The sequence below is a fragment of the Columba livia genome, chromosome 1 (assembly GCF_036013475.1).
Source record: "Columba livia isolate bColLiv1 breed racing homer chromosome 1, bColLiv1.pat.W.v2, whole genome shotgun sequence".
NCBI classification, from domain to species: domain Eukaryota; kingdom Metazoa; phylum Chordata; class Aves; order Columbiformes; family Columbidae; genus Columba; species Columba livia.
This window is the reverse complement of record NC_088602.1, coordinates 201,367,592-201,395,176: the sequence shown is the minus strand read 5'-3', so window position 1 is coordinate 201,395,176 and position 27,585 is coordinate 201,367,592. Positions and strand designations below refer to the sequence as shown.

Genomic DNA, 27,585 nt, shown 5'->3' with positions numbered 1-27,585 from the left:
AGATGAGGTAACTTTATGAAATAAAATATTAAGGAGTAAAATGTGATGCCATCCCAGGAAGACACGTAAATGTAAGAATAAGGTATTGCCAGACTACTATCTCTTTAAAGAAAAAGGTTAAAATTCAACCTGGCATTGTTTAAACTGTCTTTAATATAAAATCACAACCTTGATTTTTGCCATCAGCTTTTACCAAAGGTCTACCGTCTACTACTCTTGACAGTGTAAGATTAATCAATGCCAACAAAATTTAAAGCAGAAAATACCAGCAAGGGTGATTTCTCACATGAGTAGCTGCTTCAGTACAGAGATAAAAAGGGCCACAAGGGAATAGAATATAAGCCCTTGCAGCTAGCCTGTCACATGTTGATGCCTCATCCTGCACCTTCTTTGTTTTTGGGAATGCAAAGATCAGATACGCTTTCTGTCGCAAGAGATCCTTAAACAATTAATCAGGCTTATGCACTGACAGTAGGCCTTATCCTTTCTCTCTTTTGATTTGTTTGAAGCCATCTATAACATTTTATACATGCTCCCTCACAATAGGAATAGCCATACAACTAAGCCTAAATGCCACACTATTTTGAAGAAGCCATTCAAGATAAAAAAAACCAGCAGTATCATAAGCCTGATAATTGTCAACTTCCTCTCTAAATTCTGGGAAACATTTCTTTGATCTAACCCTGATTGGACCAGTACTCTAATTTGCCCACCTCGTTCTCCAGTAATAATTGGAGCAATTAGTTCTGCTTTCCTGAGGTATTTGCCAGTATAATCCAGCTGGTTTTCCTAAAAAGAAGGATAAAGAATTTAAATAAGAATAAAGACTGCAGCCAGAGATAGAAACATAAGGGGAAAAAGGACAAAATAATCTTCTGTATTCTTGTATTCACATCACAAATGACATTTTACATAGTTACAAATCATCCTGTTCCTGAATTGTTATTATGAAGTGTCATTGAAAGAGATGTAAATAATCCAGGGAGCCTGACTGTGATTAGCTATTGGCTGGCCAGCAGCTTGTGCCACTCTTATATCAACTGGAACTGAATGGCTATTAGCCATTAAATCATGTCGCAAGAAAATTTGAAAAAACTTTATTATTCTTTTTTTTTTTTTTTTAAGATTTCATTAGAAAAAGTCTGATTTTACTATGGGAGCTGTAGAAAATTAACAAATATTAAGAAGACAAACAAGTAAAAGGAGCAAAACCTGAAAGCATCTGTATTTTATCGTGAACCCAAAATATCACCCTTTATTATAATGCTTCAGTAAGCACCCGGAAAGATAATTTGCTTGCCTGATTTTCTTAATCACTTGTATTGACCTACACCTTAACTAAAATAAACCTGCTGGAGACTTTCAGAAGATTTCTGCTGGTGACTGCTTGGAAATGTGATGGGCTCAGACTGTTTGGGCTGGGAATCAGAGTACTAGTAATTCCATCCAAAACATGACAAAGCTACATGTTAAATGAGTTTTAGTAGAATTCTGTAATCTGTTTTTCTAAAAAAGACATGATTATGAAGGAAATTAATTTAATACCAGCTGGCACATTTAGTACAAATACCACTTAATAATAAAGACCTTAAACACTGGGGAGCAAACAGGTGAACCCCCCACCAAAAATGTAGTAAAGGTGAAGATGCTGGAATGTATGACTACTGGACCTGAGCTGTGTCTGGTGTAAGTCTGAAGAAAGGCTGCTTCACCCAGTGAGTAATTTAAAACAATGAAATGGAGGCACTTTTTATGATCAGTGCTCTTTTAGAGTTAGCAAAAGTTAGGTTGATGCAATTAAATGATAGAAGGTGAATTGTGAAATTCTAAGTAAGTTCCCCTCTGTGATGAAAATAAAACTAGGAGATACTGAGCAGGGGTTTTAAATGTCATCTTCCTGGACGATTCAGGTGATCTCCTCCATTTAGCAGTGTGCTTAGGACCTGGAATTTTGTGCATACTCAAGAAAAAAAATAAAATAGATCTATTTTAAGGTCAGTAATGTTAAATGCTCAAATATGTGTGAGCTACTGTGTAGCAGGAATGGAGTCAAGGGGTCTTCAAGAGATTATCCCGTTACTTCAAAACACATATTGTTCCTAAAAGACTTTTGCTAACTTGCACCAGAAAATTATTAGTGGGGATAGAGATTTTACAGCTTCATTAGTCTGGTCTAATGCTTGAATATCCTTGACACTAAAATGTTTTTCCTAACTATTAGCTTGATCTTTCTTGCTGTAATTAATATTCAAGGAGAGAAACAGGAATCCAAAATCCAAGCTCTTCCTCTCACACACATAGCATATTTTATCAAGCACTTCCCATAAATAGTTTTTTTCTAAGATTGCCTACAAATAATAACACAGCTGTTCCTACTGAACAGTTCTGAATTAGAGCTGCACTTTAGTTGTATTTATTTGAAATGTCAAAAAAAAAAAAAAAGGAGTGTCATAACCTGTTTCTATACTTAACAGTCCTTTGTAGCTTCTTAACATTTGTAACTCTTGTAAAAGGACCTGCTGGTATTCAATTATGCATGAGTGGTTTAGAAGATTATTTGTTCTTTATTTCTTTTGTCAAACAATTTATAACTTGCTTAGAAATTTAACTGTTATGCTAGAGATTCAGAAAGGAGTTTCTTATTTACCTTCACATGTTCTTGTAATATAAACTCTTTTTTTAGACTGATGTTCAAACTATTATATTGGAATGCTGTTTAAATGCAGATGAACCTAGGGCATTTCCAGGTGAGATCACGTGGCAAGCTTAAATTAAACTTCAGCTGATATTTGTGTTTGCATGTGAAACTGCTCAGAATTATTGGACTGTAAGTTGTGTGTCAAGACAGATGTTTTTTTAAATCAGTGCATTAGAATTAATATAAATGTTTCCTGTGTTGAAATTACCTAGATATGTATGATTCTCAGGGTAGAGGGTCTGCTTTCATATTTATAATTAGAACCTTCTGTTTTGTCCCCAGTTTATTTTCAGATTAATACAGTTTTCACCATGCTCCATGTTCCTTATTTCATGCTATGAAAGTAGTCTTACAGGCTTTCGGCTTTAATGGAATGTGTCATCCATTGCAACAGTACGTGAATAGTGCTTTGTCTGTTAAGGAAAACTTTAAAGTGTGTATTTCTCTTCAAGAATTCATAACAGTTTGTCCTGTGCAGTCATTTGTAATTACTTTAGGCCGTTGTATGCTGCTCTTCCCTTTTCTTTATTATTTATGCTGACACTACTAGGCTATAACTGTGAGGGAATCAGATGGACAGAAGATGAGACAAATCTAGTGTCAGAAAGTGATGTACTGTGTGTATAGTAGGATGCAGTTTGTGTATCTTTAGCTACAAAAGGATTCAGGGGCTTTAGTTGTAGGTGTATCCTGCTGTTTTAAATACCCAAAAGTATTTTTCTGCATCAGTCCAGTTGTTGGTCCAGAAAATCATGGGTGTCTCACAGATTCTTCATCACATCTGCCATTCTTGACCAGATACCTCAGTTTCACTATCACATCTCGAATGACCCAGATCCACATGTGTACAGACACAAACCTGATTTGCTCATACAGCTAAGGCAATATTTAGGATTCCCTTCAGGGTCACCTACCTGGAGTTCTAGTCCTTTTCCACTATCTGTTAAGAACCAAAAGATTATAATGAAAATTTACGACATTTATTTTAGCTTGCATATCTAAAGTTTAGGTGGCTGATATCAGATGAGATTAGTTCTGCCAAATGGTCTCTGGGTTTGCATGTGTGTTACTGCCATCGACTCCATAAGTCTTTTATGAAACACCCTTTTGTATGCTTCATTTTGTTATACTTTCTTTTTTAAGCTTTTTTTAGGTGTTTTTAGTTTGTCTGTTTGGTTGGGTTTTTTTGTCTGCCACATCGGCTTTGCACTCTGACTGATTGTGATGTGATAACAACATAATGTAACTGAACTTCCACGCCTTGGAAAAATCCACAAAGCTTCTGGAGATCAGCGGGTTCAAACATCTGATACACATCTGCCCTTGTGTTTCACACTGCTGTCGTAACTAGAAGTTCACATATTTTCCAGAAGTCTGGTAACATACTGCCTATGATAACCAGTCAGTTTGTGCAATTTACTAGAAAAAGCCCCATAAGTAACTTGCATCAATGCCTGCTGAGTATGCTATGGATTCTTACTGTTTCCTCCTGCTCCTCATTTAATACCTATAGCATTTCTTCAGCAGCCTCCTGATCGCCTTGGCTGTGCCTGGCTGAGTGCTTAGCTATTTAGAACCACATTTGCACTTCGTTATCTTCTTGAAGGAATTGGATTCTCACTGATCTGAATGCCATTATTTGACACTTTTTTTTTCTTTTTAACGTATACCTTTCTGACTAATCTGATTTTCTTAACAGTTCCTCCTTTCTTTGCAAGTAAAAGAGAGAAAACGGAGGTTTTTCCTTCTTCTCTCTGGACATTTGGGAGAGTAACAAATATAGACACCTTCACTCATTTTTAATATGTTTGGTTTAGGACTATTTGGTGTTTTCCTTATGTTTTAAAGCACTATGCAGAGTCTCAGACTTTATACAGACACATTTTCCATACTATTTTCCATGTTTGAAAAAGTGAAACTTATGCAATATTCATACTGTGTATCTTCTTTCATACTCAGTGCTTTCTTTTCAAACACTTCCACAAAGCAAAATTTGAAAGTTCCTGTAAAATTATACTAGATTTTATTATAATTCAGAAACTTTACAGTGTAACAGTAGGTTTTAGAGTCCGTGATATTTCTGTACATGAAAGCTGTCATTTCCAAAGAAAAGAATCTGAGCAGTGTTAGAACAAAGAAATGGAAGAAAATTAACAAAAGCTTTCACACCAAAAGGGAAACAGAGTTTGGGAAGCAGAGCCTAGGAGCTGCTCTTCACCTCACCTTATCACCACCACCTTACCTAGGTGTACTTCCATTGACTAAAGCGAATAAACCAGATTTACAACTTCATAAAAAGAGAACGAGACATTGAGTAGTCTCAGCTTGCCTTCAGGAAATGACTTGAGCTTTTCCAAAGTTACATAAAATAATGATTAATATTCTGGTTTTATTTGGGATATTTGCAAGAATACTACAGCATTAAACAGATTTTTAGAATTTATTTTCAACAGTGGAAATAATGTGAAAATATATTGTTTTCCATCAGAAAACAGAAAAGCACCAATTTGAGTGAGACAAAGCCAGTCTTCCTAAAGCCTAGTTACATTGATTTAAAATTCACCATCCAAAACCACAATTAGTTTTGCACCAGCCTAATAATTTTGTCATCCACTGGACAAAATCCAGTAGCTAATATGTCATCATACACTATGTTTTTTCTCCTAGCCTCTTGAAATTTACTTGTTGAATCTAACTAGATGTATGCAGGTAGAGATTTATCAAGAACGAGGAAAGGTAAAGAGGCCATAGCCTCCCCAGAAACATCTCATTCATTTTAGAGTGCATCTTGTCCCATTGTAAGGGAAAGACTGCACTGAAATCATAGATGCATCCAAGTGTAATATGACAAATTAGTCCCCTTTTTATTGGCAGCATTTACCGCCCTCAGGTTACTTGTTCTGAATCAAATTCCAAAATTAAATATTGCAGTTTTCATGTTGAACAAAGCTGAGTAATTTGTTTCAAGTAAAATTTTCTGCCAGTGAAGACAACTTGAAAAATGGATATAATAGGAAGTGATGCAAATCCTGGGAGAAAGGACAACACACACAAAAAAAAACAAAACAAACTCATAAACAGATTCTTTCTTTCTTGTCCCTCTCTGCAGCCAACTGAATATATGTATGTATGTTTAAAGCACTGACAAAAAGAAATAATTAGTCTGATTTCTGTTATAATCTTAAGCAGTCTTTCTTAGGGGTACTATGTCTGTGAACATTATAAATTAAATACAAAGAGGTCAGATCTTTTTGGATGCATTTTGTCAATTTATCTATATGATTCTTTTTACCTGATTAATCCAAATTACACAATAGCAGATTTTTTCCTACTAAAAGTCAATGTCAACAGGTTTCTCTGAACAGATTTCTTCAAAAGATTGCAAGTTTTGATGAATTTTTTAGTAAAAAATAAAAAATAAAATAAAATTAAAAAAAAACACACAAAAAAAACCAAAAAAAAAACCCTAACAATTTAGAAATGGATACATAAAATTGCCATCTTATTTTCTTTATGAAGCATTTGAATGAACAACTTGGTCTTTATAATGTAATTTTCCATGACAAAAGTAGCATTCCAAAATATTCACAACTGCCTGAAATGCTTTGAGAATACTGGTTGGGAAGCCTTGGGTAAATACCTTTTCTGATAGTACCAAGTTAGTGTTGATGGTTAGTAGAGGAACTTCAAGGTTTCTGCATAATTTTGTTAAGACAATAGAGTTAGTACCCAAAGACAATGCTTCTGTTTGGAAAATGTAGATAATGCACACTGTGTGCATTCTGTCCTTCCATCTGTCCTTCTTAACTCTTACCTTTGCAATCTCAAATGTATATTTGAAATGACATTCAACACATTGCAATATCATACAGCTGAGATGTGCATCACTTAAGTGCGATTTGCCCCCACTCAAAATGGGCTTAGAAGGAGTCTGCTGACAGTCAGTCCCTCTACTGTCCCCCTGGACATTTTCATAGATGTACTGTGTACCTTGTATTCTTCTCTTCCTACAAGCAGTTGTCTGCTTATCCACCTGTAGACAAATGTAAGTCACAAATCTTTATCCAACTCCATTTCACTTGAGACAGATTAATATTTTATCTTAAGCATCAATTCATTAGGACTATGAAATCCTCAGTAGACAATCAGTCTTGTGTAGTCTCACAAAAACTGTAGTTAGTTTACATGTATAGGTCAAAATCCATAATTGTCCAGTCTACCTTACATCAAATCTAACCTAACAAAAATCTTCAAAGCTTACTTAGCCACAAGATATGGAGTAAAATACAGAGAAAAAAATTCTCCCAGCAAAATTACACTGAAAAAAAAAATATCCCAGGGATCACAGAAAACACCCCAATAAGCAAACTGAGCATGGCCCTGCTAAGAAACACAGCACTGACCAAGACTTACAGTCTACAAGCGCTTCCCTGCTTTACATTACTTCTGTAAACAATCTCTCTGACATCATTATGTTCATTTCAGGTCGCTTCTATGATTCAGAGCAGTAACATAACTTTGAAATAAATTCTTCAATTTTATCTTGCTTGACATTGTGTTGTCTACTGGTTTTTATTAATTCACCTTAAAACGTATATTTAAAGCTCTTAATGTAAGTGATATTGAGTTATGTTGCAATCAGGAGTCTTTGATTTTTATTTTTTTTTTCCACTCACCATATGAACTAAGTAACTTTTTAATACATATGTATATTCATTCATAAAATTACATTAACCTCATCCTTTCATAAAGCTTTCAGAATCCAAATGATGGTTATGACAAGAGAGACTGTGTCCCATGAATTAATGGGAGTTTTGCCATTGGGAGTCAAAATTCCCTGTAGCATACTTTGAGTTCTGCAATGAATTGTGAAATAAATTACTCAAATATATTTCATTGCATTGTAGAGGAAACATTGCTTAACTACAATATAAAGTACAGAAGGTATATACATGGTTGTGACATACATAGGTGACATACACAGTCAAACAGATGTAGTGGGCTAGATTATTATCATGTAAAAGTTTTGATCAGAACACACTCCACTAAAGTCACTGAAATTCCATCAGCCTGCAATCAACATGAGAGAAGAGGGATTGCACAATGAGAACTTTCAAGTACCGTGAAAAACACAGGAGCAGTACTGGAGAGAGCAGAAAAGTTAAAATCAAAGCATTTAGCTGACTGAGCAACTAAGTGCTGCAAATGATCCCTGAAGGTGGGAAGTCTGTCCTCTGAGCAACCCTGAGCTCAGCCTGTGCAGCTTTATACTCATTATTTAGAGGAGCAGCACTTTTGTCCTATTCTACCTACGATCTTTAACTCCCCAGGTTTTCACCGCACTGGTTCGCTGTACTATATTTACGTTAGATAAGCAGTGCTTTATTTCAGAAAGTTGCTTATACATATGTTAGGAAACCTTTGCAGCACGCTTTTGTTGGATTTCAGATTTCCTGTCTTGTACTCAGAGAGATATCCAAACCATATAATTTTTTTTGTTTCCCTAGTTGGTTTCTGTACTGATATCAGTGGCTGGTGTGTTTCTTTTTTTTCTTTTTTTCTTTTTTTTTTTTTTTTATTAAATTGTGCTTAGATTATGAAATGGAAGGTAAGATTTATGAATAATTTGAAGTAGACAGTTTGTATAATACTACGTGTTAGGAGCAAAAGCAGAGTCAGCAATTTGAAGTTATTTTAGCAACCTATAACTTTATAAACTACAATTCAAGCCCAAGGATTTAGTGTTAATAGTGTTAATTTAGTGTTCAACAAGCGAATACTTTGTGTTGAGTCAAGGTGGGTTTAATATATGTAGATTCTTAGGATTAAGCCAACTTCAATTATATGTATGCATACATTTGTACACATGCACATATATGTATACACATGTGCATTGTATATACGTATATGTGCACTTACGTAAAGGATTGAATTCAACACATATATATACATATAAATGTATAATTACACTTATTATGACCTAATAACAGTTCTAGATACATGTCTGGGGAAAAAAAAAAAAAAGGGTTCTGAATTAAATACTCTGTGTCTATGGTATTCTCCATTATTCAAAATATCACTTTTGTTTAATGAACTTTTATAATCTGGAAAGTAAACACCATTGTGACTGCAATGGATAGCATTCAGTTTCACAATCAGCTTTTGCATGTGCTACTAGTTTAACGGTCTTTTTTTGTTTAAATAAATTTACAATAATTTAATGATTATTGATTTAATTGGCAATTTCTTTTCAATCTTAAATAGAGGATAAATAGAAGATAAATAGATCCATTAGATCTCACAAACAGGACCTGCTTAACTAGTCCAGGAATTTCTCTGAATAGCAGAAGTTTTGTTTGATTCTCATATTTCTATGTCAATTGTCTAATGAAAAACCTAGAGTTTTGTCTACCATATTAAAAAAATCTAAACCAATATCCTTCTACAGCTGGGATACCTGAAATAGATAATGCAATGAGAAATGTTATCATGGGAGTTAAGGGAGAATCATCCACTAAGTAAAACTTTTGCAATGAGTGGAAAGAACTATTTTGAAGGTGCAATTCATCTGACCTGTTTTAGAGATCTATTTGCAAATAAAACAAACCACATTCTAGAAGAGCAATTGAGCTACCTTTGCTGTAAAAGGATCCTTGATATCTAGCTCAGGTATAGGCACCAATGCTCAGGTAGATGAATCCTCTCAGCAGGGTCTATGTCCAACAGGCGTTAGGTGACAGTCACTGTAAAATGTTGTTCTATAAGCATCAAGAAGTAACTTCTAAGCACATTTAACTTTATTTGACAAAAATGCTAATTTGATTTGGTCTGCAGTTCTAAAACGGCTGCTGTGCTCAACTGCAAGTGTAATTACCATTTGGAGTGTTGAGTTCCATAATTATCTTGAACTAACAAGAAGCACAAAATAGTGTCAATTTGGTTGGGTTTTTTCTGTTTGAAAAGGCTGTAATTAGGATGTGAAAAATGGAATAGGGGAGAAATTTTAGGTTAAGAGTTTACTCAGACACAAGATAACCATAACCATCTTAAAATCACAGACATATAGCAGGATAACAGACAGGTTTATTTCAATAAAGATGAATCTGAAGCAGGTCACAAACATGAATTAAGGATGAGTTTTGTGCATCTTTAGATTACAAATACTAATACTGCTTTCATTGCATTTATATAACCTAACACTTGCTAATCAGTCTGATTTTTTATTTTTCTTTTTTTACAAGGCAACTGGAATTATGTCAAGATTAGTGATCGATTTAGCAACAGAATAAATTTCTCTCTTGGTTCTACTTGAGGAGAACACCACACTAATTTCTCCCCATTTCTCCACATTTCAAATCTCACTGGGAAGAGTTAAAAAATCCCCATACTGTAGAAATGCTATAGAGAGCCTGCAGAATTCTTCTATGGATTCAGTGACTGACACAAAGCTCATTAGAAAGAAGAGAACTAGGAGCACTCATGATTTGCTGTACCTGGAGTTACTGATTGCCTTTTAATTGGTTTTGTCTCTCAGAAGAATTGGTGTCTTGTATTTGCTGAAAGAATTTAACCCTCAGAACGCGCTAGCACATAGCAGTCTCCCTGACCTGAGGCAAGCCTGGCAAGAAACCCTGAGTTTCCTAAAGAAACCATATGTGCTTTTCTCTGAATTCTCTACCTCTGTGGAGATCACAGCTCTATCCCTGTTTACTTCACTGTAGTTCACCATGAAAAGAACACACAGAGTCATAATCATAGTTATAATCTTGAGGCAAACCGGTAAAAGGAAACACAAATAAATCAAATTAAAAAACAACACTTATCATTACTCCTTTGTTACACAAGATCCCTAATATTTTTCATAATTGGATAGTGGGATATAAAACATGACAGTAATATTGGTCTTGGATTTAAACCACGGTCTCATATAATTTCAGAATAAGACTCTAGGACAAAAATGGAAATATCCTCAACAGTTCTGACAAGTTCACTGTCTCATACTTCAATTATTTTTTCTGGGTTCAAAACTCATCAGTATTTAGGTATTTAGTTAACCACTTGTTCATGGAAGGTAGGATCCCAGCAGGGTTGCCTTCACCAGCTAGGAAGGTGGAAGATAAAGAACTCTGGGAACTGTTAGGAGAGCAAAGATGAAACTGGGAAAAAGGGACAAAGCTGATGTGGGAACTAGTCAGATGATATAAAATATTAATAATCCTCATAATCCACACCATGGTGCTGTTTGGAAGCACTGACATTAAAAGCTTGGAGACTGAGCAGCCCACAAGGCAATCGGGCATATGTCTGTCAAAACGAGTGAGGAAAAGCATTGTTTCCATTGTTTAGACTTTCCTACAGAGTGGTAACAAGGATTTGAAGTATCCTTGAGCTTTTAGCAGCTCCCAGTGGACTGTTACACATGGATTTACAGCCCATGCAACAATCACAGCTCTTGTGCGTAGCTGAAAAAAATTGATCAAGGCTATTCCTTTTCCTCTTTGATACCAGTGCAACAGCTGGCCCAAAGAGACAGAAGTAAACCTGCTCACTTCTGAGAACTGCCAAGCTGTCTTCATATAAATTCTTCATACTCAGCTTAGTCCAGCTCACTTCATGAACACGCATTTGTAGCATTAGAAGCCTTTGGGAATCATAACCAACCTTCCATTTATATAAAGAGCAAACCCAACCATGTATGGCCAAGATGTGTATGCATCTGATCTCTCCAGCTCCAGCTCCCTGCAGCAAAACTGAGCAATGAAGAACTGCGGTTACATTCATGCTACAACAAAACTCTTGAATAAACAATTGGTCATGGTTTCATGCAGGAGTGCTAACTTGTTGATAGCACCACAGCTACACTTAAAGCTCTTTTCCTGAGGCAACTTTTCTTTATTGTTGACAGTAAAATGGATGGTCCATGAAAAGAGATTTTTGTTCTGCTCTTTCTTTTCAGAGTTGGAGAATAATGCAGGGACCATAAAGCAGATTCAATATTCTTTAGACTTTTTTAAAATGAGTAAAACTAAAAACAAACAATTGATGCCCAAAGCAATTTTAGAAATATTGAAAGTGCTGGCATTGGAGAAAATGTCCTTTTCCTACAAAGGAATTAATTTTCACATGTCCCCATCTCAAAATGTGTTTTGTCCACTCTATTCTGGTCAGATGAACATTTTTAAAGGATCTTCAAATCAGATTTTCTATGAGAAAATCAGTAGTACAATGACACCAACAACTTTTCTTTAAACAATATTAATTTAGTAAATGTCTTTGTGATCATTGTTGCTGCATACTGGGCTGCAAAAGTATCTGTGTAGGGAGCAGGTCATAGGAAGGGGTTATTCCCTTCCACTGAGTAGTTATGAGGCCACATCCAGACCAATGGGTCTTGTTTGTGGACTCTGGAGATACTGAGGAGACTCCAACTAGAGTGCCAGTAAAATGATTAGTGGCCAGTACAAGTATCATTGAGGAGATGCTGAAGATTTCTTTAAATCTTAGGAAATTAGCTACTTTATGGGCAGCCAACTACCTTATGGGGTAGTATAGAGAAAATGGAGCCAGACACTTCTCAGAGCTGCACAGAAAACAAACAAACAAGCAAACAAAAAAAACACAACCAAACAAAGTGAACAAAAAACCACAAACAAAACAGAAATAGACATTCACAAGTTAAGTAAGGAAAATTCCAACTGAATAGAAGGAAAGCTGAAAAAATATCTCCATGAGTGTAGTTGGAAACTGGGTACAACTGCCCAGAGATGCTGCGTAGCTTCAGTAGGAAATTTTCAAAAGTTAACAATCTCTGTGCAGCCTGATCTAATTCAGAAGTTCACCCTACTATGAATGCAGGATTAGACTGGAGATGTCCACCAGTCCTTTTCTCTCTCAACTATCTTTTCAGTCTAAAATTGCTTCATAAAGCACGCTTTGTCATAAACCAACACTGTTGCTGAAAAGTGTTTTCCCTCAGTCTCATGTCTCCCTTCATGGTGGCATAAAGCATGTGCTGAATCAAGTTGGGGGACTAACGCAAAATCAATCCTTTGTGGGAGTCGGGGGGGTGAAGTGGCAGTTAGTAGGATCATTAGTGCCAACTAGTTCACCAGGCAGCTGCACAACCATCTATGGCTAATAGAGACAACATTAAGGAAACTGTGTGGGAAGGAAAAAGCAGGAGTGTGAACAGAGTTCTGTTAGTGCCAGTGCCTGTTTATTCCATATTAGGATGAGTAACAATCAGTGATTAGTTACAGGTAGATGTTATTTGCAGCTAGACTGATGCCAAGGATGGAATTATTTTTTAAGGGGACATGTTACCAGGAAGAATTTAAAGTAGCAATCTGTTACACCTATTCTTTAAACACTACATAGTATTTTTCATAACCACCAAATTGTCCAGATTCCTCTCAGGTAATAATGTTCTATTGCTTGAAGTTCCCTGCTGCAATTGCATACAAATAACACATTGTTTTCTTTCCCTACCATACATATGCTGGCAACACCTGACATATCTATTCACGAGCTTTTAAAATAAGGGATTATTTTTAAAACAATCTATTTGCTGAATAACAGAAAATAAACAAATATTTCCTATGCCTTTTCTTTGTCTGAGCAGTAGGATGATGGTTTTACGGGTATCAGCAACAGTGCTTGGAGTTCCCAATGGCACCCGCTTTGTCTTTGACAGCAGAGCAGTTACTTCTGCCATTACCAGTGCCTGTTTTCAAAGCGTAACAAATGGCTTTCAAAATCAGAAACTACACTGCTCAGCAGGGTAGCAGACTTGCCAAATGTGTCTTGAAGCATTCTTGATAAAAGAAGTACTGCTTTGATGCAGCTTATATGTCACATGGAGAAAGAAAAATAAATCAGCATGAAACTCCTTATTATTTTGTCTCTTTGTGCTTCTCTGAGATAGGTCAGAAAAATAGCAAAGGTTACCAATATACATTTAGTTGCAATTATTGTCTGTAGCTGTAGTTGCCTGACCCTTTTGATTAGAAGACCTGCTTATAATTGCTTATAATTTTGTGCAAATAATGAAAATAAACATACAATACAGACCACTCAGAAACATGGGTACACAAAGAATACTGTATCCTCTCCCACACAGCTGAGAACCAAGAAAGAAAACAGGTTTACATTATGATTTTTGCAGCTGTGTTGGGTTAAATTAGACATCTTTTTATGCTCTTTAAGCCTTATTTCCTTGTAAACTGAAAATAAGGATACCACTCACTAGTTGGACTTTATGATCCTTGTGGGTGCCTTCCAACTCAAGACATTCTGTGATCCTATGATCCTTTTATTTTTTTTTTTTTTTTTAACTACTACTGTTATTAAAATCATTAAAAGAAGCAAATGAAAATTTTACAAGAAACACTTTGTGCAAACAGCTGAGATTATGTATCACAAAGTTCCTGAGACAGAATTTTTAATTATTTTGAGGGAAATCACAACTATTAACTGACAGCATGATGGGCATCTCAAGCTTAATTCTATTTAATGCAGGGAAGTGTATCTGTTGTTCAACTGAAATATGTTATATAAATACTATTTCAAAATTTGACTTGAGTGCCTTGCACAGAATAATTAGATGGCTTGCAAACCATTTCAGGATCAAGTTTGCAGTTTCCCATATCAGTATAATCTTATTGGTTTCAAGTCATGAATTTAAATGGCTGCATTCTTTCCTGTAGCCAAACTATATGGAGAAGGAGGAATGAAAATTATAAAAGAAAGAAGTTAAAAACAGCCTTGACCTGAGTCATGTTGTATACGTATCCTCAAATTTCAGATCTGAAGATAGTAAAATGTATATATTTGATTGCTAAATAAAGCTGCCCCCTCTTTGGAAGAGCTACCAATAGAGACCTTTTGGATTCAGTACTGAGAGGAACAGTGCTCAAAGACTTGCAGTTCAGCAGCAGTTCCCCAAAGTTTTGCTTGTAAAACACTTCTGGTACACATGATCATAGAATCATACCATAGTTTGAGTTGGAAGAGACCTTCAAAGATCATCTAGTCCAACTCCCCTGCCATGGGCAGGGACATTATCAACTAGATCAGGTTGCTCAGAGTCCAGTCCAGCCTGGCCTTGGATGTCTCCAGGGATGGGGCATCTACCAGCTCTCTGGGCAGCCTGTTCCTGTATTTTACCATCCTCATTGTAAAAAATTTCTTCCTCAGCTCTAACCTGAATCTCCTTTCTTTTAGTTTAAAAGCATCACCTCTTATCCTATCATAACACACCCTGCTTTCTTTTAGGCCCCTTTTAAGTACTGAAAGGCCACAATAATTTCTCCCCAGAGTCTTCCCTTCTCCAGACTGAACAACCCCAAATCTCTCATCCTGTCTTCACAGGAGAGGTGTTCCTGCCTCTGATCATCTTGATAGCCTCCTCTGGCCCCTCTCCAACAGGTCCATGTCTTGCCTGTACAGAGGGCTCCAGAACTGGATGCTGCACTGCAGGTGAGGTCTCCCAGAACAGAGGGGCAGAACTACCTCCCTCAACCTGCTGGCCACACTCCCTTTTTAACCCAAGGGGTTAAAATTGTGCTGAAATAACTTTAGGGACAGAATAGGGTCCTCAGGTTCTTCTGCCATGCAGCCCTATATTTCACAATGATAATCAATTTACGGAAATAATTAGTGCTACCACCACAGTCAATAAGCCCATTAAAATGGGCAGAGTAGTAGTCTTTGAGTATGAATATGTAGTATTTTCCAAATCAGATGGACAGCATGATACTGCTGTCAGGCAAGCAACTGAAAGTCAATTTTACATGAAGAATCCAGATATTGTACTTTGAATCTGACAAACAGGAATGTAAATCTAATCATATGCATTACTACTGAAAAAGCTCATAGACTTTTAGGAAAACGTAATTATCTTTCAAAGGCAGATCATAATCTGAAATGATCTTTAATGACTTTGTTACTGTTCCTGAGCTAATCCATATCTATACCTCAATATTTGCATATTTAAATAGCATTTATACTTTTATTCCTATGCTAATGTTCTCAATGATTGATTAATTTTATTGGAAACTCAGAGAACAGCTCTTCAAGTGACCAAATAACGTCAAACACTGATGAGAACTACTGACTAGTCTTCAGAGCCTATGGATTTTTTTCTGTCTTCAGTCATTTGGTATCCAGCATACACATTAAGCTGTCAAACATATTTCTAAGATTTTCTACACCTTTTAATGCTTTTTCTGACCTAGTTAGATCAGAAAAATTAACAGACTTATATTCTGTAGGAAATAATACATAATACTCTTTTTCCTCATGGATACAGAAGCAATTTGTTGTACATCAGCTTGCAAACGTAATATTGCATGCTGATGCTAGAAACAGGAGTCTCACATGATACTTTACTGTTCTTCACAAGGTCTTGTCTAGTGATGCTGAGTATGTCAGGTGGCATGGTACCTAGCCATGCCCTGGCACTAGCTCAGTAAGTTATTCTTCATGTACACTACCCCAAGGGACTGTGCAGTTGCATTTTTTTGAGCCCATTACAAGCATATATTCAGTAGACATACCAGGTCACTGTAGGATTTCTAGCAAGGCAGCACTGTAGAGTTTTTAAATATTCTTTACATTATTCAAGGCTCTTTTTGTGGTAACTTTTCAGGGCAAGGCATCTTTCTTCAGTTCACATAAACCTGAACTGTACATCAGATATTTATTCAAACGTCTCTCATATGGTATAGAGCACTTCCTGAGTAAGTTCCAAATCCAGAAGAATGTATGTTCTACTCTCCTAAAATTTCTTCATTTTTAGTTGTAAACAAACAAAAATACCCTTTTAACTATCTCTTCTAAATAGATTGAAACTGTAAAGAGAGCCTGCATAATTCCTACAGGTAGTGGAATCATATTCATGGATGATGATCACAAATACAATGTTTGCTATATTTTATTACATATTTATAATGAGTGTATAACAGTAATAATATTTTTCCAGGTCCCAGGCATTTTACATTTCAAAAACTGCCAGACAAGTTTTAAATCATGTTATGCAAAGAGTCAATGTTGCATTTTCACTTTGTAAGGACTTGAAAAACCCTACTTTCAATTTCCATATGCACAGCTTTAATTTTTAAATATAAATTATGAGCAAGGCTTCAACAGATGTTTTCAAAAGAGCGGTACTAAGCCTCAGAGATTCTTGATAAAATCATCAGTGTCGGCCTCAGTACATAAAATCTGTGAGGCATTAACTTTCAAAACAGTCTCACTGTACTGTGGCAGGAGACAGAAAAAAGTCTCATATCTGTTTAAAGACAGAAAATAAATCTACAGGAGCTGTCAGAGCATTAGCTTCCTATGAGATACTCCTTTGTATTCATTATTGAAAAGGTTCGGTTAATTATACAAGTCCTACTGCATACGTATTGCCCAGAAGCAGAAAAAGACTTTCAATGAGTTGCAAAAGAGCTGAGGTTTTTATATCTACAAATAGATAGTATTTGCTTCAATGACTTCAGAAAATTTTGGGGGAGTTTCTAATCCAGCCAGACATATTTAAATACAAATATGTGTGTGCTTTCTGATTCACTTTTTCTAAGGCACACAGTTTTGAGAAAATTTTCATTTAAAAAGTTTCTCAATTGCAGGTGGAATTGCTTGGGACAGACTCTCAGCACTCAGACCAGGGGACTGGGTACCTCTGTTCTGTGTGGCACCAGAGAAAGGTCTCAGCATTTGAGATGTGAGATTCCCAGGAATCAGTCTCTGAATTTTTTTCTCACTCTTAAAGGTCCTGAATAGATGTTTTAGGTCATCATCTTGGAAAATTTTCAGTCCTTGCATCTCTGATACCAACCTATTACATTCTCCCATTACTGAACATTAGGCCCTTCTCTTTTTCTAAAATCCATAATTCCCAACTCTCCCTTTCTTTGTAAGAGCACTTCCACCATTTCCCCCATTGACCATGAAAGTTCAGAAACTGAGAAACATTTTTGGCATTTTCACCCCTGTAGAAGATCAAGATCTCTTCTGTACAGTCAATTAGTCCACTTGGAACATAGACTTATCATTTTGAGCTTCACCCTTCGTTTTCAAGTGATACATAATTCCACTTACTTAATGGTTTCTTCCCAGTTCATGAACACTGTAAGTAGGAGCACCTTTTCCCTTTCTCTTTTTCTTTCCATTATTTCAGTCTTAATCAAAAAGCTCTATGAGTACATTTAGGTAAGTGCAGTACTGTCCCTGTACTTTTTTTTCTGTTCTAGGATTTTATATGATATTTTTTATTCAAGTGTATCCCTGTGGACTTTAACCACATATATCAGTTCAGCAGTGCAATGAAATACCAACTTCAGGAAATGTCTATTACAGCAGTTTGAGGGAATTTGCATTTCATGAAATGAAGAATAATGGCACTGCTGAATAAGGGGGGAAATGTAAAGTAAGTATTTAAATGAAAAACAGGTATGTCAGACTATAACGATTTCCAATGGAAAGTTGCAAATTAAAAAAAAAATTAAAAAATAAAATGCATTTAACAGAAAGTTGCCGGCAGAAGCTGAAAAGTAAATTGATGTTTCTCCAAACTGGTAACAACTTTAGGAACCATCTCCACATTACTGTAAGCAATGCTTACAGACATCAGTCCTCCAGGGACTGTAGAAATCTTCATTCTGCATAATACTGTAGGATACTCTGCATAATATTTCCATCCATCCCTCCTGAGCAAAATTTTTCCAGTTTTGACTGAGCTGATTCCATGTTTATCCTGATTAATATGAAGGATTATCCTTCATTGCTCTGTTGTACAGATTATGCAGGTAGCTGAATTCCAGTAATAATTACTCATTTTTGTGTTAAAATTTCCTAGGTTCTCTACAAAACACTCTGGTGGTCCTGGAAGACAAATTTGGCTTTCTTTAGTATATCAGACACAATGAGCTTTGTTAGAATTATCACAGTGCTTACTATCACACTGAATAGGCAATTTCTTATTCTCTTACACTTAGTAGTCTTATTAGCAACAATTATTTCAGTAATCATTCTAATTTAATGACAGAGAAATAGCATCTCAACAGTGGGCTGCTACCACTGTATCAGGTAATGGAAGTATACGAAAGAAAATCTATTAATATAATAGCATTACCTGTTTTCCACATGAACAGTCAGTGCAGAAGCATCTGCTCTGGTACCCAAGCTGTGCAGCACACACAACTGTGCTCACCAGTATGTAGTTCCAGGGAGGTATGAGCAAGACTTAAAGCATATTTCACTGAAGAGCCTCAGAGCTGCAGTATAAATCTGAGTGGGGGATCTGGAAATCATGATGTAGGGAATGAATAGGCAGGTTCTTACAAAAAATTTCCATCTTTAGTTAACATCATAGTGTGCCTACTAGGTTTATAGCACAAAAGAGTGATAACATATTGTGTTAGCTTGAGTATGTGTATGGATAAATTTGTGTATACAAATGCCATCTTCCACCTCCTTCTCAAAGAAAGCTTTAGAGACTTACATATGCCACCATGTGTTAAGAAATTTTTTATGGGCTATAAATGACTTGGCCAAGCTGTGAAATGAAACAGCTTGTTCCACAGAAATAACAGTGCAGGCTCAGTGCTTATTGTCTATGCAGTAAATGTGCAATGACCCACTCTCCAAACTACATGGAATGAAAACACATCATATGCGGTTCGTATACCAATTCCTATTTACTGTGTATACTTCCCTGTAACAGGATGGCTTTATGACAAAGAGAAAGTAATAAATATTCCATTATTTCCACTGCTAAGTCAGAAAACATCAGTATTTTTTTGAGTTTGCTTACCACTTTTAAAATTTTTACTATGACTAATAAATCTAAGCCTGTATTAGATGTGTAGGTAACACCTACTCTTGAAGTCAGCTCTTTATCCTAGAGCTCTTTTTTCTGTTATCTAAATTCTTGAAAGATCTGCATGTAATTTTATCCATCTGTCTTTGAAGTTTGATTTTTTTTTTCTTTAGTCAGACCATATGTCCAAAACACTAAAAGGAATGAAAAATCACCACCTAAGGTGGCTATCTGCCAAAGCAAATGGGGAAGTTCCTAGGAGTTCCTGTAACACAACATATTCTTTGGTTTATATTTAAATGTGATATGACTCATTTTGCTTATGTCTGACCGACGAATTTGGCAGAAATTATATAAACACTTTGTTTTTATGTCATTCTACTCCTTGAGCGGTCAGCAGGTTTCCCAAAAGAACAATTACTTTTCAGCAATGCAATCTTCAATACTTTGGTTTCATTGCTTTCGTTTTTAGCTGTTGTTCTTAAGAAATATGTTGTTCTTAAAATATTTTTAAAGCACTCTGTGTATTTGAATTTAGGTTGGGGGATGTTTGCTTACATCCCAAGTACAAAATATTCTGTTCAAAGGATTATTTTCTCTTCGGATTCAAAAAAAGTAAATATTATACAACACCTACTTGAGAATCTATTTTCCTCCCTTCTGATATTGTGATACCTAATATTTCAAATTATATTCATAATTATTTGATCTTCTTTATTATTTATTTGGGAAAATTTTCTATTATCTCTTGCTACCATCCATGGGATTCATTTCACTCATCTTAAAGTGTTCATTTTATTTCCATTATACTTTCATCATATTGTAATATAAGCCAAATGGGCTTTAAGCCATTTCCTAGGGTTTCTAGTGGTTCCAGCAAAAATATCTGATTACATGACATCAAGTGGACAAAAAGAATAAATAAATTTGTTGTGATATTCACGTCATATACACATTCAGATCAAGAAGGTGTAACATTTTCATTATTTTGGCACAGAAAGTGAAGGCTGGCTCAGAAGGGATTTTGTCATTTCAGAATATATTGTCAAGCTCTCAAAAACTTGCATATCAAAACAAACAGACAAAAAAGATAGAAAATATATTTGCCATGGGACAGGAAAAGTACCTTAACATTTGTCATCATTTAAATGAGAACTTAAGCAAAATCTAGCAAAATCCTCCCTGGTTTTGTATAGGTAAAACCCATTTTGTGTTCTCACATAGACAAGGTAAAAGAGCTTGTAGATTCACTTGTACTACTTTACCAGAATGTTTATGCCACATTACAGAAAGATTATTGTAGGATTGTGCAAAATACTTTACCAATTGTGGTTATGTCAAATACAGAATTTTAATGGCAGCTTGCAAATTTCTTCTCCCTTTAGCAACACATGTTCTCCTTGGTAAAGTTACAATAAAATAGGCTTAAAATAATAAAGATTCTGGTTGTTCTGTGTATATGACATTAAATACTTCTCTTATTTTCCCTGTATGAACTTTTGGTCACCCAAAAGCCAGGGCAAAGTGCACCTTTCATCATCAAAATTTCGGGTATACTGTGCCAAGTTGTCTTTTATGCAGCTGAATCTGCAGCATCTGATATGTCTCCTTATGTAAGATGCTAAAATTGAGAAAAGAAGACTGTGAATCTATATTTAGGCTCAGGCAGTGATTTACGGCAAGGATGAAAGGGAGGAAATGTGGTTGAAGAGAGTTTTGCCTTCTGAGACATGAGATTGCATAATTTCCTCTTTCAGATCCAGGTGTGCCTATCTTTGAAGTTCAATTAAAATACCAAGAATAATTTCAACCATAATTTTAGCTTTCTGTCATTGAAGTTATGGAAATCATCAGAGCTGTAGATTTGCATTTTGATACTCCTAGCCCAATTTCACTGTTTAAATATCAGATTTCTAAATCAAAGTGATCACCTTGTTTCTTAACTGTCACTGAAGGCATTTATCCATCCTAAGATAGAAGTTTAAGGTGATGCTATCCTTGTTGATTGTACAGTCTAGGGAGTTACAGAACTAAACTTCCTTATGATTAACCCTGTCATTAGTTCATTATTCTAAACCAAAGCTAAATTTTGGGGAACTCTGGTATTTGCATGAATTGCAGAATGGATGTGGATAGAGTAATCAGCTGAGAACATAAGGTTTCTCTTCCGCAGGAGTATAAACAAGTATAAATAAATATAAATAAGAGATCATAGAATCATAACGTCATAGAATCATTTAGGTTGGAAAACTCATTTAAGATCATTGAGTTCAACTGTTAAATTAGTACTCTTAAGTCCACCTCTAAACCACGTCCCTAAGTGCCACATCTATGTGCCTTTTAAACACCTCCAGGGGCGGTGACTCAACCACTTCCTTGGGCAGCCTGTTCAAATGCTTGGCAACCCTTTCAATGAACAAATTTTTCCTAATATCCAATCTAAACCCTCCCTTGTGCAACTTGAGGTAATTTCCTCTCATCCTATCACTTGCTACTTGGGAGAAGATACCAAGTCCCACCATGCTACAACCTCCTTTCAGGTAGTTGTAGAGAGAGACTCCTTTTCTCCAGGCTTAACAAACCCAGATCCCTCCACTACTCCTCACAGAACTTGTGCTCCAGACCATTCACCACCTCCATTGCTCTTCTCTGAACGCTCCAGCACCTCAATGTCTTTCTTGCAGCCAGGTGCCCAAAACTGAATTCAGTATTTGAGGTGTGGTCTCACCAGTGCCTAATCCAGGGGGATGATCACCTCTCTAGTCCTGCTGGCCACACTGTTTCTGATACAAGCGAGGATGCTGCTGGCCTTTTTGGCCACCTGGGCACACTGCTGGCTCATATTCAGCTGTCTGTTGACCAACCTACCCAGGTCCTTTTCTGCCAGGCAGCTTTCCATCCACTCTTCTCCAAGCCTGTAGCATTGTATGGGGACGTTGTGAGTCAAGTGCAGGACACAGCACTTCACCCCATACAATTGGCCTTGGTCCGGATCCCTCTGTAGAGCCTTCCTACCCTCAAGCAGATCAATACTCCCATCCAACATGGTCTCATCTGCAGACTTACTAAGGATGCACTCGATCCCCATGTCCAGATCATTGATAAAGAGATTAAATAGAACTGGCCCCCACATTGAGCCCTGGGGAACACCACTCGTGACCAACCGCCAACTGGATTTGACTCCATTCACCACAGCCATTTGGAACTGACAATCAAGCCAGTTTTTTACCCAGCAAAGAGTATATCCATCCAAGCCATGAGCAGCCAGTTTCTTCAGGAGAATGCTGTGGGAAATGGTGTCAAAGGCTTTACTAACATCTAGGTAGACAACATCCACTAAACAGGTCACCTTGTTGTAGAAGTAGGATGTACTATCAGTTTGTTCTATAACTCTCTTTTTTTCCCTCACCTCATTTTTATTCTCCCCCTACCTACCACCTGTCAAGTACATGCAGGTGTTCTGTGTTCATCTGCTTAGTTAAAAGCAATCACTGTAGTCATCTCTGAGCAGCTAAATTGGTTGAATCTGATATTTACATTTCTCATTAATTTCCCTCCATTTACTACTAATTCATTTATGGTAGAAGGACCAGTCTCACTAAAATATTGAAAAAATCTTTCTAGAGAAATCTCCAATCCCCTACACTGTCCTTTAGGTCACTGACTTGGACACCTTCTGACTCAAGCAAAACTTCATCCTCTAATTCATCTCTAATCCTGCTGCCTCATTAACCTCTTGCTACAATATTTTGGAATGCCAACTGTCAGAAATAAAGCTGGTTGAAAGTGCATTTGCACAAGTCTATGATTTTTATTTTTTGTACTTGAACATTTGTGAAGTATCAGTGTTATTTTCCCACAAATAACTTTGCTTCAGGCCAAGAGATTTTACATATGGCATCAGTCCACAGTAGGCCAATCAGCATTTTTTTTTTCCTTTTAAAATAAATAAATAAACTCTCTGAAAGAGGCACACACACATAGTGACCAATAAATGGAACAGAGTTTGTATTTCTTCTGGGAAATATTCCACACCTCAAAATCTCAAGAGGAAAAAAAGCTTTCTCTGTTTTCAAATTGTATTTTGCGCAAGAGTTTTGCTTCATCTGAAAATGAAGTCTGAACAGTATTTTCCCTCAAATATTCTTTGTTTAGTCCTACTGAGAATTCTGGGCATACAAGCTAAATTTCTGCACTAGTATATTCAACATTTTGTGGGCAGTGAGCCTGGTAGCTCTAAGAATCATAACATAAAACTATCAACTTCTTCACATGCCTGAGCTTAAAAGCCAGCCACCCTCACTGCCTGCAAAATTGTGAATTGTGTTTGCTGTGAGCAAAGTTCATTAATTCTGTACGTCTCCCTCTTAACGTGATTTCATACACATCACAACAGAGGAGACAGGGAGATATTAATGAAAGACCTCAATCTTCTTTTCTCATTTCATAATATACAGTTCGTTCACAGCAGTTCAGATCTTCAGGGTAAGGAGAGGGAAGAAAAAAGAGTGGTTCCCTCAGTTCATGCCCGCTCCCATTGCAGAGCATCCCTGTATCGCAGAGGGAACCCGTTTGTCAGCAGTTGAGCCAATTGTGTTTGGCGTCTCAGAGGAGCATGACTGCCTGCACACAGTATCCCTCCCTGCATCAGGTAAGGGAGGGAATAAATTGTAAAAACACCTGAGCCCATTATGTATAACAACAATTAACCTTCACACAGGCAGATTCGACAAGACTCTGAAGACATACCAGGAACCCTCAGCAGCTGCAACTCCTCTTCAGAGCACAGGAAAAAAGAAACACCCTTACTCTGAGTTTTAGTTTGTTCCATGATCATTTGGTTGCACTGTGCAGGGCAGACTGGGTATGCGGTGTCAAGAGAAGTAACAGATTTCAGAACCTGCATATATTCAACCTCGTATGTGGAGCCAAACTGCATATTTATTGACACAGTAAACCCAACATCTATTTAAAATGCTGTGAGATGGGAGGAGGGAGTAGTTAAAACTATAATAGATGTCTGATTTTTCTTATAGTAGGGAACACAAAGATAAAACCAGCCTACAGAGAAAATTGTGGCAGTTTTCAGGGAGAAAGAAATGTGTTGGGGGAAGGTGAAAGACAAAAAGAAGGTAATGAAAAAAACTCAAAATAACAGCAAACATCAGAGCCTGTAAACAATGGAAGATACTGTTAATAAAACTCATCCACCATTATTTTACAACAGCTTTGCCAGTAGCTCATTTCCCAGCAAGGGGATGAAAGGCATTATGAATACAAACACCTGGTACTGTAAGTAACTGGTGTGATGTAAAAAACAAACAAACAAACAAACAAACAAACAAACAAACAATGCTTTGCTTAAAAAAAGTATTGGAAGGGTTTGTCTAACATTTTGAATTCTTGGTATATTTGATTTTTAAGTTGTATTGAATACCCTTTCACTTTCAGTTAGAGATATTTAACTCCAATACTGAAAAGTAAATAATAAATGTCTAGTATTTGCAGTACTACTGGATTATTTATTTCAATAAGATAATGCTATCTTCTTTTCCTGAATATTTCAACAAGATAATGCTATCTTCTTTTCCTGAAGCACAGCTGTCTGCTGGAGGATGGACTTCTGATTCTCAAAATAGTGTTAAAGGAATCCAGCAGAAACATACTTCTTGCTACAACAGCACTCTGTTAGACAGAAAATTATGTCTACGTGAGTTTCATGGATTATGGTAGAGGAAAGCATAAGAGTGGCATAAATCCTCATCAGGCTTTCTAAATCTTTGTGTTTTTTCATGGTATTAGAAATCACACACCAAAATCCTGTTTATGCTTAGATGGTCTAAGTCTCTCTCTTTGCAATATACCCACTTCCAGTTACTAAAACCAAACAACTCTTAATTAGCAAAATAGATATTCTTATCTCCACCTCTGAGGTTAGGCACTGAGATGAAGTCTAAGATGACAGAAAGTTACTAAGGGATGGGGATCTGAGGACAGAACCCATGGTTTTGGGTTCCCTTTATCATGCTCCATATTTTAAAGCTGTAAATTTTCCTTTCTAGAATTAAGTTCTCAAGAACTCACCTGGGATTCCTAGTAATTTATGTCATGCTACTACATATTTTAAGCTTCTAAATACTACAAACATATCCTAATATAGCTGATCCCAAGATTTTGTTAATTTAAGCAATACAGCTACGTAAAACATTTGAGTTGTTCAGTTCTGGAATCATAGAATCGTATGATAAACACTCTTTGCGCAGCTATGTAGTTGTGATTAAAAGGAATCCAAAACCATGGGTTCTGTGTCGTTAAACAATGTTAGAGATAACTGTAGCTGCACAAGCTCCAGGTCACTAGATATTTGTGGGACAAATGTTGTATTCTATCAATGAACAGTGTGCAGAGCTCTCAGAGGTTCATTGATTTAATCTCTTAGTGTGTCAAAACAGATAAAGACCTAAGGAAATTAAATTAAGTCTAAAAACAGAAGGCTTTATTTCTGATCATATGCTTATGATGACACTGTGCTAATCATTACTCATCTCTTCATCTCAGACTGAAAGATTATAGAAATTTGGAGGCTTATTACTCACTCTTTCAAAATTATAAATGTAACAGATTAGGAAGGATCAATACTTCATGTTATACTCAGAAATGTTTGCAAGACAAGTTGGGAGATAGATTTCATTCACTTTAGTTTGTTCATGGGGAACACTCATGCAAAATACTAATACCAAATACCAGAAGCTATTAATGCAAAAATCTGTGGAGATATTTTATTCCCAAACCTTCCTCAAGAGAACATTTACGGAGTTGCATCATGTAGTCTCATAACCAGAATTTGCACTGTCACATGATTTCTCTCCTCAGTTGACTCCCTAATCTGGCTTATTTGATTTCCATACTGAATGATTTTAGTTTTCTTCTGGGAATTCTTTTAGCAGAAACTGATTTACTCTTTCTGAGACAAAACCTAGGTTCTGGAGGCAATCTGCTCATCTCCCAACAGCATGGAGGATGTGTTTTCTTCCCTGTAATTCGTACCGACTATCAGCACTAACACAGCCCTGCTCCACCAAAAACTCCAACGTTATTATCATGCTGTCTATATACCACCATAGTCATGCTACAATAAGACAATTGTAATTTTATCAGGCTCTTTGCACTAAAATATCACAAAACAAACAATCTTTTTTTTCCACAAGGAATCAGACTGGAGGTCAGAAGACACAGGACTAATGGCAAAGCAGTGTGAATGTGTCTGGTCTTCTTTAAAGGGAGCTTGTCTACAACAGTAGATTAAGGTGTTCTGCACCAGCCTTTGGAAACCTGGAACTGCTCTCTGGGATGTATGCTTTCAGAAAAGTAGAAGTAACACGAGTACTCACAATTAGAAAGTGTAGAAATAAACCCAGAGTGTGTATTCTTCTTAAAATGCAGCCATGGCTCTGAACACAGAACACAGAAAAATTAGGAGAAATCCTGCTAAAACAAACCATGGCTCTATGATCCTTCCTTTTCTCCATACATGATGAGTAAGGCATGCTAGTCCTATAGATTTTAGCCATAAAGTGTAGGAAAATAAAGCTGTTTTTTGTTGTTGTTGGTTTTGTTGTTGTTGTTGTTGTTGTTGTTTTCCAGAATGTAAAAGGTGGTGACTAGACTCTGTTTTTTGAGCTATTCCTACCAGTGCAATCCTCAGAGTCATCCAATCCCATGACATCCTGAGCAACTTGATTTCTGTCATATCAGTCAAAGAACATTCATGTCCAGCTCAGTCCACTGTGAATTCTCTCAACAGCTCAGAGACAGTTCATCATTAACACTTGCCCTCATCAGTGTATCTCTTTTTCTTAATGTATTTCCATTTAAACCAACTCCACAAAGCAATGTTTGTTTGAGCTGTTCTTACACACCTGCCAAAGGAAAGATGTAGTGAACATACAAAAGAAAGAGAAAAAAAACCTAAACCATGGAATAGGAATCTCTTCTGAGTCTTCAAAATTCTGCTAGGTTTTGAAGTGGTGATTTATTTTAGTGCAATGATACATAAGGCTGG

The 27,585-nt window shown here is 36.4% G+C and overlaps 1 protein-coding gene and 1 long non-coding RNA gene across 16 annotated transcripts in view; one reads left to right on the top strand and one right to left on the bottom strand.

Annotated features, from left to right (window-relative positions):
- Window positions 1–27,585, top strand: part of PCLO (piccolo presynaptic cytomatrix protein) — a 434,071-nt gene that overhangs the window by 393,430 nt on the left and 13,056 nt on the right. The window lies entirely within an intron of this gene.
- The window catches only part of LOC135578238 (uncharacterized), a 56,552-nt gene that overhangs the window by 24,360 nt on the left and 4,607 nt on the right, over window positions 1–27,585 (bottom strand). The window contains exons 1-2 of one of the 4 annotated variants that reach the window (XR_010469632.1): window positions 18,837–19,078; window positions 714–789 (exon numbers count right to left, since the gene is read on the bottom strand). The exons of 1 other annotated variant lie outside the window; for it this stretch is intronic. This is a non-coding gene — a long non-coding RNA (uncharacterized LOC135578238). Of the gene's footprint in view, window positions 1–713; window positions 790–18,836; window positions 19,079–27,585 lie in introns of those variants that run through there. 2 more of the 4 variants (XR_010469633.1, XR_010469634.1) reach the window with 2 other exon arrangements.